The sequence below is a fragment of the Protopterus annectens genome, chromosome 13.part0 (assembly GCF_019279795.1).
Source record: "Protopterus annectens isolate FY-2018-M chromosome 13.part0, PAN1.0, whole genome shotgun sequence".
Classification (NCBI taxonomy): Eukaryota; Metazoa; Chordata; order Ceratodontiformes; family Protopteridae; genus Protopterus; species Protopterus annectens.
Window position 1 is genome coordinate 217,303,743 of NC_056747.1, and position 19,378 is coordinate 217,323,120.

Below are 19,378 nucleotides of genomic sequence, written 5' to 3' on the forward strand. Positions count from 1 at the left end.
AAGGGGAAAAAAAACAAAATCACTTGAACTACTATAGTTAAAAATAAAGAAACAAGCATATTTTTTTGAAATCGGTCTTGTGTATTTTCTGCTACAATAGTTGAATAACTAATGCATTCCTTCATCCAATGTAACAGTCTGACTTTGAGTTTCACTCAGGACAGAGGAGGAAGTATGCACTCAGGGTCTCTCCAACATCTGTATCTAATTTGCTGCCAAGGAGCTATGGCTGCTATGCAAATACTGTGCAGGTAACATATTTGGTTGCGTGACTGCTTGAGTTTTTAGTCTTGGGAGACAGATGCAGCCTGTTGCCATTTTTACATCTGCCACAGCAAGAAGTTCCCCTCAATTAGAAAGGCACTAGTTTGTGGCTTGCCATTTTTTCTCCTCATATAGAGTTGCCACCTTTCCACATGCAAAAAGTTGGACTTTTTAAGGAAAAAGTGCAATTTTCAGGATAATCCATGGCCAAATGTAATGCAAAGGATCGGATCCTACTTTGTTGCCAAAATAAAAGTGCACTTTTTACAGCACTTGATTTCTTTCTGTTTCGAATCACATTAAGGTATAGGACAGATTGTGTGTTTTATACTGAAGTATCTTATAAAAAGTCTGTGATCTAGTCAATAGCTGATGTGGGACTGCTTTTGACTCATTACTGATATGATTTGCTAGGGAGCAGTCAATATCTATCAAACAGCAATGGGATCTTCACAGTCAAAGGTAGATGTATGCTTTGTACCAGTGTAAATGTTTTATTCAAGTATAAGTGAACTACACAAGTATTATTGTCCTAAAAATCTCAGGACATTTGCTATTAAAGTTTTTAATGGGGCACAACTTTCCAAATAGGGCCCCTCCTGCATAAAGATGAACAGGTAGTAAACTTATTTTCATGTAAGACAGACAACATTTTGGTGGTATTCGTATTCCATTATGAGCATTAAATCAGTGTTATGCCTTGTTACTGCTGCATTCAATGGCAAGCCGAATCCTAAGATGAAAACAGAAAGGGTCTACTGGGTACAGAGTAGGTTAACAGTATTAACAAAACACAGAGCAAATAAATGCTTGCTGAAAATACTTTTGGTGCTATATGTCCTCTGCACAAAAGACTGGATGCAGGTGATTTACGAAACTAAATGTCCATAAATGGAGTGCTTTTGTTGTTACAGTCTGGTACTGTATTTGATTGCAACCTGGGAACTATTTAACCTGTTTAACCTCTGTACAAAAGGCTGGCGGCAGATAATGTACAGAAGCAAACAGCAGCTTAGGGATCATTTCTGATAGATTACTGATATGGTTTGTTGTGGGGGAACAGCATTTGTGAAATAACGATATGTCAGTACATGACTCCTTCTCAGTCAACAGCAGTATACCCACTGAGAAACTGGACAGTCCACTGGGACAGTATGTTTTGTACTGAAGTACCTTATTAAAAGTCCCTGATTTTCATTTGTGAACTCTTTATGGAACTGTCATATGGCCTCATATACATCTGGTAAATCCAGCTTTTCATAGGACTTTTGTTCTCACATGATAGCACTATGGTTGGTTTCCGTCTGGGTACTATTTGAACTCTGGACAAAATAGCAGCAGCAGCTGATTTGTGAAAGCAAATGGCAGTTGCGGGACTGCTTTTCACTGATTACTGATGAGGAGGGGGTTAGTATCTATCAAAGAGCAATTAGAGCCTCATATCTGTGATTTCCTTCGCAGTCTAAGGTAGTGTACACTCTCAGAAGGGGCACATGCCACTGGGTAGTATGTGTGTTTTGTACCAATGTACCTTATTGGAATTCCCTGAATTTTTTTTTTTTTTTTTTTTTTTGTGAATGACTTCTAGAAACTAACATTCAGCCTTTTATACACAGCTAGTAATTTTAGCAGTTTAGAAGACTTTTGCTGTCACTGTCTGGCACTATTCCTGGTTTTCTCCTGGATACTATTTGATCTCTGCACAAAAAGCTGAGGGCATTTGCTACAGAAAATCAAAATAAAGATTTGGGATCATTGTGATTTTCAATATTGTTTTGTTTAGGGTACACTAACTGTTAAAGAGCTATGTGGCCATTTATTTTATGCAATTCCTTCAGAATCAAATGAATTGACTCTCAAAAGGTGTATATTCCATTGGAACTGTGTATATACTATATATTGTACTAAAGTATCACAGTAAAAGTTCCAGATTCTTTTTTTTTTTCACTTTGTGAACTGATTTATGTTGCATACAGCTAGTAAATCCAGCATTTCAGAGGACTTTTGTTGTCACAGTCTCTCAGATTTTTTTTCTGCTGTCCACCTGAGGGCTGTTTGACCTCTAGACAAAGGTGCTGAATGCAAATGTCTGTTATAGGGCCACTTTTGACTGATTGATATTGTTTTTTGGAAGTGGTATGTATTTGTAAAGAGATATAGAAACATTTATATGATCCCTTCAGTCAAAGGTTCTTTGATGTTTCAGAAGGGGAACAGTGTGTGTTTTTTTTTAATACCAACTACCTTGTTACAATGCTCCTCACACACACTTTTTTTGTTACTGTGAGAATTTCCTTCATGGACTTTTATACACAGCTAGCAAAGCCAGCATTTCATAAAGCCTTTGACCTCTACACAGAAGGATGGGAAAATTAATATTCAGGGCATGCATGGCATAATACTAAAAGTAACTGTTAGTGACTAACATTTCAGTATCACAGAAGTGAAAAAAGATGTATTTGTTAGAAACATATCTATATATATATTTTTTTCAGTTGTAACATTTATTTATTTTATTTATTTTACATTTGTTGACCGGGCTAGTCTAGCTGGATATATGTCCATTTTCAGTAGAGGCCCAGGGAGAAAAGCTCCACACAATTTAAACAAAGTTCACATCTACAGGAAATACATATTTAGAATGCATATACATTTACTTAAACAGAGAAGGCTGCAAGTTTACAAGTACATAACGAAGGTTACACATATTTGAATAGACTTAGCATAGTTAATAAGAAGTTACATTTAAGTGTTATTAAAGAAGACTAGTTGAGAGAAGAGAAGAAAGCAATAGTGTCGATGAAGGTAATAAAGGAAGATAAGGAAAAATGAAAAGGAGAAGCAGTTAGGTAATAAATCTAGAAGTAATATGAGTCACTTTAATGAATCCCGTACTAGCAAGGACTGTGAAGGAGAGGAAATATAGTAGTATTTAATATAAAATAGAATTAGAGAAAAGAAGGCAAAATAAGTTAGAGAGATTAAGTAGATTCAGAGATGAGAATATTGAATCATTCAGGTAAAAATGGATAAGTGTGATTACATGGTTACACTACATTACATTACACAAACATGGTGTGATTACAAAGCGATACTGAAATGTCAAATTCAGAGGCATACTATACTAGAAGTTCTGTGTTTAGAATTGCAGCCCTAAGTGTGTCTTATAATTGAAATCTCTAAAGTGCAAAGAGATACAGCTTTTTCTACTAATGTTCAGTAAACTGTATTATAAGAAAAGTTCTATACATTATCATAACTGGAGGAAATATGTATAATTTGTTAAAGGCTGCTTAGGAGAATAAAAGACAGATGGATGGGATGAAACAAATTAAGAAAATGTGATAAGGAAAAAGAAATAATGTAAATATCAATTTGAGCAGTGCCTAACTTGACAAGTTAGAAATGACTGTAGAAAGGGAAACTACATGAAGAACTTACTGTTGACATGTCAAAAGTGCACCATGCATGAGGACTGCAAAAATGTTTATAAATTTGAGAATAGCAATAAAAGTTTGATACAAATTAAATAAAACAGCTAACCTAACTGTGTTAAGTAGTAACAGTAAGTACTAGTAGTAAGTATTGTTACACAGATTTTAGTAACGTCAGTCACTGCCAGCAGCGAGTAAGTTTGCAATGCTTTTAGCTACCATAATTTTATTACCAGCAACTCCAAAACTTAAACTGCTGCAGGATTAAGATGGCGATAGTAACAGTGACATGAATCCTTACACTGCTGTGAGGTAACAGCCAGTCCCTTCAGTAACTATTAATTTTGTACTGCTGTGATGTAATGGCAAGTCACTAGCAGTGAGAAGTACTGGGGAGTAATAAGCTATCACTAAAGATGGTAAGCAACTTTACAATGCTATGTGGTAAGGCGCAATTCCTAGCAACAGGGAACTGCTCACGAATGTTGGGTAAATGACAGTCTTTAGCACTAGTTTGTATACAGTATGCCAAAGATTAAGCTGCCACTTAGAAACTGTGTACGACCATATAAATGCGCTACAAGCCAAACAGCAGGCAACAGCCATTATATATAAATACAAAATCTGCTGGTTTTTTTTAGCAGTAGCAATGTTGAATGACAATACAATAAGGTGTAAGGTATTTAGCAGTGAGTACTTTCCGTGGAGGAAATGTGAGCCTGCTGTGAAAAATTGAAGAATACCTGTGAGATTTAGCAGGAAGTTCTGAAAGAAAAATAATAGCTCTCGAGTTCCATTTTCTTTTACTTTTGCTGTATCCTGCTATACCGGATAATGAACATCCAGTGACCTGGAACAGGGAAACATTGCACCAACTTCCAGAAAGTACTGTTGTTTGAGACTGTTCGTGTTGTCTCTTTTTGGTTCAGTGGTAACCTGAGATGATTTGTTTATTTCTCTGGTTTCTACGAGGCAGCCTGAAATGATAAGAGTACAAACAGAAGTTTGTTGTCTGCACATACCTGTCAACTGTCCAGATTTTCACAGAATGCTCAGATTTTTGCCACATATTTTTGGTGTGTTCCTCAGAAAATTTGTGGTTTTCAGGCAAATCACTGAGGACTGAAGTCAATAAATAATGATAAACATTTGAATTTGACTTCATATCTTTCAGAAAATGCATACTAACTCAAATCCTCTTATTCTAGCAACATTTTAAGTTGATATGAGCAATATTTAAAATGTGTACCTAGTTTTGGAACCTTGTCCCACCATTATTTTAGGCTTTGTCAAGATTACTTGTGATAAGAGGTCAACAGGTATGTGTCTGTAACAGACTCCTGCCAAAGTAGTATGCCTCATAGTGACGTTTGACAGTGTGCCTCAAGACACTTACAGTACTGTATCAATGTGTAAAGTAAACAGTATGATCACATTGCACCAAACTTCTTGTAATCTATTTCTGTTGTGCACATCTTAAATTTAAAGAGGTGCAGTTTTTGGAAGGGAAACTGAAATCAAGTAACCCTTTTCACTGATATCATGGCAACTTTGCAAGAAAACCTCTGATAAAATTAATGGCCTGTTTCACAGCTGATCTTCATTCACTGAAAAAAAAAAAAACTAGTAACATGATAAGATGCTGTTCATCTTAGATGTTTTCTAATTCCTCTGAGTTGGTGCTCAATTCATAGGGGAATAATAATGCTCTGTAAGTTTGCATATTACTTCTCCAAAGATGATCTCACAATATGAACAAAACATGACTGATTAATAATTGGCTTAGTTTCTGGTGTCATTTTAAGGGGGTGCAATAGTTGTATGGAAGGAGATGGTCAATAGACCACGCTGCTTTGTCAGGCATGGATTGCACCTCTCCCCTCTAGGCTTTTGAATATTACCTAAAATATTGTCCTCCCCCATAGTGCCTTTTTTAGGCAATGCCAAACTGAAAGTACTGCTGACAGAACAAATTGAAACCAAGAAAACCTAAAGGTGTTACTGCTCAATGCTTGGAGCCTAAACAAAAACCTCCACACCTTAGAAGCTCTCCTTACCCTAAAGGATGCTGACATCTGTGTGGTCACTGAGACGTGGTTTAAAGCCACGGAGAGCACACCGACATTATAAGGCTATAATGCTTTCCACACATTTAAACCAGTTACTACACAGACAGGGACTAAAGGCGGAGGTGTCTTGATCTACATCAAAAATAAATATACCTCAAGTCTGGTCAAACAGGACAATGCACTTGAGCTTCTCCACATTCAAATTACCACAGGCAAAATCCCATATCACTTCCTTGCAAGCTATAGGTCCCCCTATGAGCCAGGAAACACATAACATGTATTTAAACTTAATGGAAATACTCACCATCCAACCCAATACCATATTCATGGGTGATTTTAATTATCCCAATATTAACTGGGAACCTTATATGAAGCCAAAAGTACAGACACAGAGATTCCTGGATTTTGTAAACGCAAACTCCCTGAAACAGACTGTCAGTGCACTGACCAGGGGAGCAAACATACTGGATCTCGTCTTCACTAATATGGGAGAGTGCTACACGCCCTGTAGTGTAATGTCTTCTCTGATGAGGTCAGACCACAAAATGTCATTTCAAGTAAAAATAAAATCTAGAACCCCAGCTGACCCTGGAATATTCAGAAACTACTCTAAGGCTAATTTTCTATTATTAAGTGATAACCTGGGAAAATGTCAAGCCCCAATAAACCATGAGATCACTGCTGGCTATGTGGAACTGTCCACAGAAACCCTCTACAAGCATGTTAATAGCTGCACAGAGGCAGCTGTACCCACCAGGAAGAAGTGCAGAACTAACTCACAAAACAAGCCACTGTGGTGGAATCACATTATCAATAGGATGTATAATAGAAGAAAGAAAATCATGGAAAAATTAGGAGGCACAGCACCCAGGAGGATAAAAGCACTCTCATACTAAACAAACAACTCAAGAGGACAAATAAAGTCTACCAAAGCCAGATATGAGACAAATGTGGCCTTCCAGGCCAAGGACAACCACAAGGCATTCTTTAGCTATGTCCACAACCTCAAAGGCAATACACAGTTGTGTGCAGAGCTCATTGTTAATGGAGCCACCTATACTGAGCCAGAAGACATAGCAAACCTACTGGCTGAAAAATTCATCTCCAACTTTACCCCTCTCTCCCTCTCAACCTTCCCTCAAGAAATAGAATTAAATATTACTCCCCCCACTATCACTAGGAACAGGTCCTTAATGCTGTCTCTAAGGTTAAGAACACTGCATCAATGGGCCCAGACAATAACTCAGGATACCTTCTAAATAGCATGAAACATGACCAATCAGGCCGTCTGGAATTGCTATTTAACGGTAGTCTCCATATAGGCTTCATGCCTCATGAATAGAGAACACCAACAGTCATCCATCTGCACAAAGGAGGGCCATCTACAGACACTGGAAACTACAGACCCATAAGTCTCACTAGTCTTATATGTAAAGCCATGGAAGGAATTATCATGGAATTGATCAATAATGACATAGAAAACCTCCAGACATTGGACCCAACCCATTTTTGTTTTGTCAAGGGCAGGTCATAGCTACTGAACCTGGTGGACTTCTTTCAGAAGGTCACTAAAGCAATGGATGAGGGCAAAATGGTTCACACTGCCTTCCTTGACCTGGCCAAGGCGTTTGAAAATACCCTACTTGGGCATTGTTGACAAACTCAAGAGGTTAGGTTAGGTACAAACACTTTTGTCACCCAGTGGCTAGCCAGCCGGCTGACATACAGGACCCAGAAAATTAGACCTAGGATGCTCCACAAAGAGGCAAGTTGGAAGTGGACTACCTCAGGGTTTGGCCCTGGAACTGCTTCTTTTTGAGATTTACTTCACTGAAGTCAAGGCCAATGGTGTCTGGCTGACTACATTTGCAGATGATTGCAAATTAAGAGCTGGTATTCAGTCCCACACCAACACAAATGTTCTCCAAGAATGGCTGACAGACAATCAACTGGTGTCAGAGCTATTGGCTAAAACTTAATGCCAAGAAATGCATAATAGTATCCTTCAGGAAGTCATCCACCCCTGGTAACTACCATACTGACAACACACCCCTTAGAGCTGACCCAGTAGTCAGGGACTTGGGGACACACGCACAGTAATCTAACCTTTGATCATCAGTGGTGAGGAAATCATTCTATCTTGTACAACTTGCAATCAAAGGTATGGCATCTAGGTCCAAGGAAGTTATTGTTCTACTGTATCCAGCATTCATCAGACCTATCACTGAGTACAGCGCCCCCTTTGGTATGCATCTAATTATGCATATCCAACAAGTGGAATGTCCAGAGAGGTTCCAAAGGAAGAAAGAATACAGGGTACATGTAACATATCCCATGCAGACCACCTCCACGCCCTAGCCCTGCATTCTGACTCCTACAGGCTGTATCTATGCCTGTCATATAAGACATTGTTAGATCCTACTATGATAGACCTGCATATCCATAAAACAAGCAGCACCTGAATTACTCATTCTAAAGGCTTAAACCTTGCCTGTGATGTAAATAGGACCTGCTGGAGAGAGGTATGTATCCAAGAGACTACCCCATCTATGGAACAAGCTCCCCATTAATGTGAAGCAGAGTTCCTCCCTAACCCAATTCAAGTGTAAGTCGCATAACTGTATGGGGAATAGAAAACCCTGGTTTAGCACCTATGTCTCTAATTGACAAAGGCAGCCTGTGAATGGGTCATCTCCCAAGCCCCTGCTTGCACTTATCAAGGGTACCAGAACTTGTCAGAGATTTGGGATACATAGTTAGGCTTAAAAAGGACCTTGTGGTTGTTAGCTAGTAAACACCTATGAACTTACTGGGATATATAACAGCAGGGAAGCTTACCTTGAGCAACACGCAGAAGTAATTGCAGTAATATTATAATAGTAGTCTACCCCACTACAAATTCTTCAGAAGTGTTTATTCACTAGATGGAATCCACTCCCACCTATCTAAATTAATTCATTTTCCAGTTTCTGTAATATAATTTGCCATCTGGTTTAGTAACAGGCAAGAAATCACCTGTGTTCTTGGTTGACTTTAGGCACCAGCAATATCTACAGCTGTGGGGAAACCCTGATCATCCATGAATATGTGGGGGGGAGGGGTCCCACAAAAAAGTGCAATAGGCTGTGGGCAAATAAGGGAGAAAAAAAAAGATTCTTCATTCTCTGATTATGGGTTTATCTTAATCAGGTTAGAGCTATAACCCTGATTAAGACAAAGTTTGAAATCAGAGAATCAACAAGAGCTGCCAATCAGCAGCCCAGATCGACCAATCTCAGTGCTTATAAGTAGCCACTCCCAATCTTTAAGGACATTTTTCATTTTCAGATTTTTTTTAAATAGTGGCAGGACATCAGATGCCATAAAGGTGCTGATTTTCACCGTATTTTGTAAATATTGTCCGACATACTTCTCAACTGTACCACTTTTTGTAGAGCCTCACAATTGTCAACCCTAAATCACAAGTTTTGATGATGTGCTGACACAGACCTTTAAAGCAACATTTCTGCCATATTGTGTTGGTATTTAACCAAGTAGCATCAATAAATATCAGGAGACATGGCTCACCCAATGACACAAAGTCCAGGGAGAAGAGTGAGACTTTTAGAGGTGTGCAAAATTACTTAAGTTAGGTCATTGGTTACTAGAATGCATGTTGTACTCTGCTATCGCGAAACGTTATAATATACATTGGCAGCCGCTCCAAGCCAGACAGTTGGAAAGTGAATGCAGCAACACAATGTCTTCCTATAAAGAATATTGTTAAAACATCTTAGGTTTCAGTTACTCAGCAGATTTGCATGCTCTACAACAGATATAAAACAAATAAACCTCTTATTTTGGTGCAGAATGTTGGAGATTACACAACACTTGTTCCTCTAGCTTTAGAAAATGATGCTTAATTTATATTGCTTGAAGTGATGCCATTTTTAAAGCAGTAAAATATGCTTTTCTGTTTAACACTGTAAGTATGCTACTGTAATATAATACTAAATCTTATCTTTCCTGTGCTGCTAATAGCATAATAATCAGTTTTATCTGACAATACACATTGAAAAAAGTTCAACAAACCAGACCAATAGCTTGTTAATGAACGTACATAAAAACAAGTTGAAGAATACTAAACGTTTTCCTGAATTGCTGCCTTGGTTCGACATCCTTACTGTTTTGGGCTTCTTGCCTTATTCCTGGGAAGAGGATCTAACAGCAGTGCTGCTATTTATTTTCTGATTGGGTAATATGGCTCACTTCAGTCTCATTGTTGAAGCGTGCCTTCCATTGAGTCAGCATCAATAAGAAACAGTGTGCATGTTGGTGTTCTTAATGGCATTTTAAAAAGATTATTTTAACTGTGCTCAGTGCACACCAGACCACTCAACTTTCCCAGTTTTGGAGGAACATTTTTTTTTTCAGGCCTGATTTAGGATGCCCCTGTTTTTGGAGGTGCGTCTTTATTTTCAGGCTTGATTTACCACTTCACGCAATTTTCTAAATCCCCCTTATCACATGAGTTTTTGAAGCTGTCAGGTATACAGAAAAGTACAATACATAACCAACATACTAGTAGCAATAGTAATTTTAAAGAGAATGTACATCTTAGAACTCCCTTTTACTAAACCAAAAATAAATTATCTTGTGTGGTAGAATTGGAAGTGGAAGGAGTTAAAAGCTATATGGTATTCAAATTTTATGCTAATTAGATGTCCCAGTTTTTAACTGGGTCCCCTTATTTTTCAAGGGCCTTTGTTCCTGTTTTCAACATCTGTAGGTTGAGAGCTGTGTACATGGTCATCTGGTCATTGTTTATTTTATGCCCTTTTTTCGGCTTCATTTATTTTTGGTGGATGAGGAAGGGATCTCTGTGTTGTACTGCAGGGCTGAATGAGTCATATAAAGTATCAGCCAAACACTAGGCTAGACTATCCAGAGCTCAAAGCAAGAAAGCATATGCAAAGAACTACTTAGCCTGATGTAACGTAATGAAATCTTAATGTAGATTAGTTATGAAAGAGACTCTGTAGTCAGGGATATTCCCCAGATTTGAAACTTGCTAGCCCTTGAAAGCCTCCTTCCCCCAGCTATGCATCTTTTATGAAAACAAAAAATGTGTTTTGCTCACATTTAACATAAATAGCAAACTTTTTATTCACTATAAAAAAAATCCTGACTTCAGACCAGTGACAAGTGGAGTACCACAGGGTTCAGTCCTGGGTCCTCTCCTGTTTGGTATCTACTTCTCTGAAGTACAGGCTAACACAGAAGGTCTTTGGCTAATGAAGTTCGCAGATGACTGCAAACTAGGAGCCATAATCGAAACTCCTAATGATGTGGACATCCTACAAAAGGGCCTCACTGAGACAGATGCTTGGTGTCAAAGCCACAGCCTCAAGCTCAATGCCAAAAAGTGCATTGTCATCCCCTTTGGTAAAAACTCTGTACCCATGAACTGCCACATAGGTGGTAGTCTACTTAACACTGAAAGTGTGATAAGAGACCTTGGGATAATCACCTTGATAATCACATTGCCACAGTGGTCAGGAAATCCTTCTACGTGGCACACCACATCACAAAAGGTTTCTCATCCAGAAAAAAAAAGGTCATTGTTCCCCTCTACTCATCACTGATTAGACCCATTATAGAGTACAATGCCCCTTTTGATATGTACCTCACAAGACGTCTACAACAACTGGAAAGGCCACAGAAATACCTCACAAAGAGGATTACTGGCCTCAAACAGATGCCCTACGCAGACCTTCTCAAAAAACTCCAGCTTTACTCCGTCGCATATCGCCTACTCAGAGGTGATCTCTGCCTAACATACAAAGCTATATCAAACCCAGAGCTGTTGGACATGCTCCACTTAAAGAAATCCCAATCCCTCCAAGCTACACACTGTTGGGACCTAAACCTTGTCACCACAATAAACAGAACATGCTGGAGGGATAGATTCCTTTCCCAGAGACTTCCCATACTCTGGAACAGACTACCTATCTATGTCAAACAGAGCTCCTCATTAGCACTCCAAGAAAAATCTTGATGATTGGATGGGAAATAGGAAATTCACCACAGGGATCACTTTTGTGGCTCTGCTCGACAGGGACACAGGAAAATAATTTTCTTGGGTGGCGAAAGCCAGGGTACCTTTTTGGCTAGGCTTATATAGGCCCTAGGGCTAATAGCCTAGTACCTACCTATGAATCTATGAATATGGCAGATGCCAGCCTGCTTTGTTTTTAGGAAATGTGAGGGGATGTTTGATGAATACAGTGCACTGTTTAATTGTTGCTTCTTTAAATTAAATGTTGCTTCTCAGCATTAGATATCTTGCTATAATATAAAAATAATGAGAAACAGAGGCCAAGTGCAATTTTCTTCATAAGCCAGCAAAGTTTTTTATGGATAAGAGGATTCATACTTGTGATACTTCTCTTTTAAAGTATACTTTAAGGCTTGTTTAGCCTTCACCAGCCACTGAGTGACCGTTTTAATATACTTTCCTTTTGTACCTCTTCAGTCCACACCTTATAAAATGCTAGTCTACAGATGAGCTGAGTTGATGTCATGTAACATCTCTTGAGTAACCCACAGAAGTTCCCAGTGATATGACCTACAATTTCTTCAGTGCTGGCTTGTTAGGGTAGGGTAAAGGGTGTGTGGGATGCTGCCCTGAGTGCAAGCAGTCAGAGGGTGCAATTTCACGATGATTGTTGGGAGTTTTGGGAAACAAAGTGCTGGGACTTACTATTATTATTTTTTATCTCACTCTGACATCTGAGGTGCATATTTAATAAAGTGGCTGTAATTGATGGGTGCACAGGTCACTCTGAATAAAACAGGCTTGCTCTTCGGTTATTTCTTAACTGTTAAAAACACTAATCTAGGTTGGCAGTGGTAGTGTGGCACGGTGTATTGCATTGGCTAAAATCAGTATAAAACGACTATTGTTACTGCTCTTGTGTGTGTGTGTGCATGGGGGTATTGCATTGTATTTATTTAATAACAAGTTGTCCAGACTTTCTTTTCCTTCCAGCTCAAATATCAGCACATCAAGTGGTTATATATGATGGTTTGGTAGGATCAGGATGTATGTGAAAGCAATAATTAGTACCACTCACCACTGTATCACAGGGACAGAGTAAACAATCAAAGGCACAAAACAAATGCAAAAACAATGAAACTACCGGACTCTAAATACCAAAATATTTATTACATAAACAGTTTCTGGGACAATTCCCTTCATCAGCGCAAGTACAAACTCACTGTTGGGCAACAGTTTTAAATAGTAAATTCAAATCAATGACAAGACACAAATTCCCAGTGATCATGGATTTTTACTGAGGGTTTGTGTCTTTATGATCAATTTGAATTTCCTACTTAAAACTGTTACTCAACATTGAATTTGTATGTGCACTGATGGAGGAAATTGTCCCAAAAGCTTTTTTATGTAAAGCAATAATTAGCACAGTGGTGACCTCAGCAGCATTGGCGTGCCACAATGACGGCTTTGCTCTGCTTGGTTCTTGGCTGTGGCTTTTCAGATTTAAAGTCTGTATGCCTTCCCTGCATCTGTAAGGGTTTACCCAGGTGCTTTGGCTTCCTCCAGTACTCCAACGACATGTCACAGGTGAACTGGCATTGCAATGTTTTCTCTGCAGATGACCATGCAGCTTGTGTGTGTGTGTGTGTGTGTGTGTGTGTGTGTGTGTGTGTGTGTGTGTGTGTGTGTGTGTGTGTGTGTGTGTGTGAGAGAGTTTGTGCATCTTGTCAGACTTGACTTGTCAAGAGCAATATCAGTATGCATGAAAAAAAAAATCACCAACTTTTATCTCGGGACACACAATAACACAAGGCACCTAGATTACTCTTCTGGGTAGAAGTAGTAAAACTGCAGTTAACAAGTCATTATCTTTTAAAAGTAAGGCATAAAATGCATCACAGACCACCTAGACCCTTAGACCTCCTAGCATCCCACCTCAAGCTGTATAAATGGATTTGGACATTAACTTAGTGGTGGCATCTGTCCTCAACTGTACCGATTGTAAAACTGGGTTTGCTCAGAGGAGTGCACAGAAGATTGCTGTAGCTTGTCAGGAGGGGAAGGGACTGGTATGGTCATTATTGCTTTAACTTTCCTCACAAACCACAGAGGTATGTATAGAGAAGGTCACTAGAGCTTGCACAGACACAGTGCACTGTCTAGGAGACACAAGTTATAACTGTGGTCAGTATTATTTTCACGTTCCTGACAATCAAACATCACTCCCAATACAGGTGGCTACCTTTTGGAGGTAGGGATAAGGATGCATGCTGTTTATATAAGTCTAACAGGCTGAAATATGTTACTCTTTTGTATTTTGTCCCAGGGTGACATTAGAGTGATACATAAAAATTGGCTACCTTTGGAGGTTAGGGTTGATGAGGCTTGCTATCTATATGTATGACAGTAGCTACTTAAAATATATGCCTGTAGTAATTTGTGCTTTTGATTTCATCCTAATCTACCACCAGAGTGATGCACAGAGGTGACTCTCCTTTTAAGGGTAGGGAGATAGATACTAGTATTCTCAGAAAGAATGCATGTATTCTCACAAACATCTGTCTTCCCACTTTGTTGTGATCTATTTTACAAGCTTCAGAATTAAGCCTTGGACACATCTTACTTCTTTTTAAGAAAAAAATGACCAAATTTCTTTCCTTATTTATCACTTTTGCTCAGGTCATCTTTGGATCAAAAGGTCAGAAAAATGCTGTAAAATGGAACTCAAAGCATCTACAATCCCAAGACTTTTGGGGGCCTTGTGGCCCCCAGATCCCTGCCTTAATTGATTTATTTCCTGCACATTTATTGTTGTGCAGCCTTGGCCAGTTAGGATACATTGAAAGAGTGCAAAGTCGAATGGTAATACTGAATTTCTTCCATTAGTTGTGATTTTTATTTAGACCATCACTGAATAAAAGGATTGTTAAAAAAAACTCTGTAATGTACTTCAGAGCATATGGAAAGACATTGGTTCTGAGAAAAAAGCTGAAGAGTAAAAAAAAAATATGAGAAAAGGAATAAAAAGTAATCTATATGGTATGTAGAGAGCAAGAGAAAGTGGGGTACACAGGCTTGTTATAATCTAAGAGAGCTGTAACTATGGTTCAGTCTGTGTGTACTACTCTTAAACTTTTCTATCATGAGCAAAAAGTTGTTTAAGAGGCATGGCAGTAACATGGTGATACTTAGACTGAAGTATCCAAGGGCCCCAACACATCACCTGCTGAGGACCCCAAAATGCTTACAATGGCCCTATCTATGCTGCTGGGTTCTTGGATACAAGCATGAATGGAGTTCCCAAATCGCATATACAGGCTTTATCTCTACATTACATTTACAAGTGTAATCAACTTTGAGGCAGTCACTACCATCAACAAATATCCGAACACTATTGAGAGGTAACATTTGTGTGAAGTCACGTATTAAACACCATCTTTTTTCTCATTTTCAGTTTGTAGTCAGATGTCTGGTCTTATTACATTTGTTTACAGACTTTTGATAATCAGGTGACGGGTTTGTGTACAGTGGAGACCTATGTAGTAAAGCTTCAGAAATAATGACACATTTTACAGATGGAGAAACAAGAGTGCCCGTTTGGAGCAGCATTAAGTACAAGAACAACGTGCAGCAATACAATGTGTCTACTGTCAAGCAGCGAGCACAGAGAGAATTATGCAAGGAGGCCCAACACTTCACACGTTGTAGGACATGCTTCAGTGGTCCTGAATAAAGAATACTAATTCACTCCAGAGTGAGCTACAAGTACGAAAAATTCAGGGACATTAGGGACCCTCAGGTGGGGGGGGGGTCGTGGGGAGGTCAAAGTGCTACTCAGGAAAGAGGGGTACAGATTAGACAGGAGATAAGAGCCTATAGATCATTATTCCATTGGATATAAATATCACTACAGGCTTCAGTACAGTTAATACAAGCAAATAAGTGTTCAGGTAACTTTTTTTGTTTGCTTGTTTTTTTAACTTGAAATTAGAAAGAGAGTGACACTTCATCATATATGCAAATAGCATGGTACAGAACAGACATTGCTATACTGAATATGTAACAACTTGAAGAACAGCAGCAAGAATAAATCCACAACTGGCCACAGCACAAACACAGGTTTAAAAAAAAAAAAAAACTCTAGCGCCTCAGCTTGCAGCCTTCCAGGAGTAATACAAAACATACAGCTTTACACAGACTTTATATAACACCATTCATCAATTAATTATTCAATTACATAGTAATTGTTTCCATTTAATCTCTAAATTTAAGCCTACAGGTACCATAATATTAAACTTTAAAATAATCAGATTCTTTACAAAGACGTTTGTCCTTAATATCACATATTTCACCAATTTTCATAAAAACTTGCTCTAAAACAGAAGCTTTTAACAAAGAATGATCAGTGTTATAAACTGTTTTGAAATGCATTGCAACATCACTTTCTATTTTACCATTCTTTATATCTCTTATATGTTCCTGTATTCTTACTTTAAATTTCCTTCTGCTTTCTCCTATATAAAATAAATTACAAGGGCAGCCTCTAGAACTAAATCAAGGAAGTGAACCATGCTACCACACTGTATGTCATCAAATTTTACACCATAAACATTTTGTTCTAAATCCAGCCGAAAATTCATAATATTATGCCTACCACATTTACAAACAAAAATTAAATCATCTATGTATCTGTAATAGGCAATAATATTATTTTTCACAAACTCATGCTTATACAAATATTCAAGCTCAAAAAGTGCCATGAGCAAATTTGCATACATGGGAGCAAAAGATGCCCCCATGGCAGTACCCTGCAACTGGTGGTATACACATCCATCAAAGACAAAAAAAAATTATTTAATAAACAAAATTGTGTAAGTTCTATTACGTAACAGGACAAGGGAGAATTGCCCAAAAAACAATTCAAGGCTTTAATGCCATCCTGATATGTAATACTAGTGTATAAACTTTTCACATCCACAACCACATAGTACATATCACTACTCCACTTAATGTCCTATATGTGCTGTAGTGCTATCCTGAATGCCTTGTTGCAGGTTCTGAGCATGGTTTCATGAATCTCAAAAAATGGCTGAAAAGTCGACCTCAACTTCTAAAACTGCATTTATCTGGTAATAGTATATAGCTCGCTATATATCTTGTAATAATCAAACCAGGGGTGTAACTACAAAAAAGCAGAAGCAGTGACTTCGTAGTGCACACAACACTACAAACTAAAATTTTATTAACTGCTTTTTGTCTTAAAACCAATGCCAGACTTCATCAGATAAAACCTAGTTCACAAAAATGCAGAAACTTTTATACAAAAGTCATGCCCCACTTCATAATGACATCTTAAAGGCATACAAAACAATACCCACACCATGTCTAATAATACATTTAAATATTTACTGATAAAAACCTTTTAAAAAAAACTTGTCATATTTAACAATGAAGGTGCCGCTTAGTTAAAAAAGAAAAGTAAAATTTCTTTTGAAATGCTTTAAATCTGAGAAAACTAGTAATATGCAATTTTTCATTAAGTCCTGGAATGTTAGTAGCATTAAAATGTACTTGCCAAAACAATTCTTTCATTTCCAGGTGTAATCCAAAAGGACCACCTCTGACATTAGGAATCACTTTCTCCAGTACTGAAAATTTAAAGTGATGACCAGGAAAAGTGGCTACATGTCTAACTAGGGTGTTAGCTACATTAATGTAGAAATGGCATAAAGATGTTCTTTTATTCTTTCTTTCAACTTGCATTCTGTTATCCCTATGTAAGAAGCAGAACAGCATTCACATAGGGCAATGTAAACTATGCCCTTACTATTACAGTTAGCTGAACTGTGGACAGTGAAGCTTTTCCCATTGACAGTAATGACATTGTCAGTTTTAACATACTGACAAACATTGCACATATTACATTTGGCCAGTCCTTTCACAACATTGGTAACTTAAGTTTTTCTTTTGTTTCAAAAACATTAAGAGACTATGCCTGCATATATGTGATTATGGGGTATTCACCCAGCTTCTTTACCCATTCAGGATTCTCTCCAATTAGAATGCAGTTCTTTTTCAAAATTCCTTCCATGATTCTATAATCCATAGATAAGGTGGTGAAAAAAGTAGTTTTGTAATTAAGCTGAACTTTAGAAGCGGCTAAAACCAATGATTTAGGATCATCTCCTGTGAGGCCATTATTGTTAGTTATTATGCCACCATTAGTGGTATGAGCTTATGGTCATGTAAAATGGGAACATACACATTATTTCTTTTTTCCATTACTTCAACTAACTCCTGAATAAGCACTTCAGGATAACTTCTCCTCATAAACATAGTTTTTAAATTATCACATTCCTATAAAAAATCATCTGACCTAGTTGCCATACAAGCTGCCCTTTCTAGTTGCCCTTTAACCACTGATTTCTTTTCCTTATAGGGATGTGCACTTGAAAAATGCAGAAATGCATTGGAATAAGTGGGTTTTCTATAGATAGATGACACCAAACGTAAGCTTGTAGGTTGCTTTTCCAACCATACATCCAGGTATGATATGTGATCTTTACCCACCTAGTGTACAAACTTAAGGAAATCAGTGGTCTCATTTATGTATTCTAAAAATATGGGAATTTTATGTTTTTCTGAATCAAGCCATAAAACAAAAATGTCATCTTGGTAACGTACATAAAGCACCCACGAGTTACAGAATACGCTGTTAAACAAAAATTTATTTTCCCATGTGACCATAACTGCATTAGCATACAAACGCCCCACAGGCAGACCCCATGGCCACCCCTTTGGTTTGTAAAAAAATATCGATTTTCAAAAAATATACAATTATGTAAAACAATTTCAAGCAAGTCGATCAAAATATTTTTTCTGTCTTGTCCAAAAATTCAGCAAACCAAGACAACCCTATTACATGAGGTATCACTGTGTGCAGGTTGTTAACATCAATAATGATAAAAACAACATCCTGTTATAAAGCTAAAGAGTTAAAGTGTTCTAGAATGTTAAAGTGTTCTAGCATGTTAAAGTGTTCTAGAATGTTAAAGTGTTCTAGAATAAATACGACACTTTTTGTAATGTTACTTTCAAGTCAAAGTCCCAAAATTTTGCAAGTGGGGTATGGGAGGATTTTGGATGGTCTTGTGGATCTTGGGAACACTGATAATGATGGGCACCAGTGGATCTTGTACACAAAGAAAACAATTCTCTTCTTCATCAATCTGCCCTTGCATAAGCATATCGTACAAAAGTGCATATATTTTGTCATACGCTATGTTAACCTAGTTTTTTGAAACCTGAGCATAAGAATCATCCGATAGGGTGTCATACATTTTAGCAACATATTGAACATTATCCATCAACATTACCTTCCCCCACCCTTGTCTCGTTTCATAATCTGGACATTTTGTTTTTTTTTTAAGTTTTAATAGTCTGTATTTAATGCTCAGAAATGTTATGTACAATATGATATTTTTTGCTGCATTAATCTCTGTCTTTAGTCCATCTCACAAAATTTTCACACCCACTTAACATAGGGTGGAGGGGGGTTAACTGTACTAGGTGCT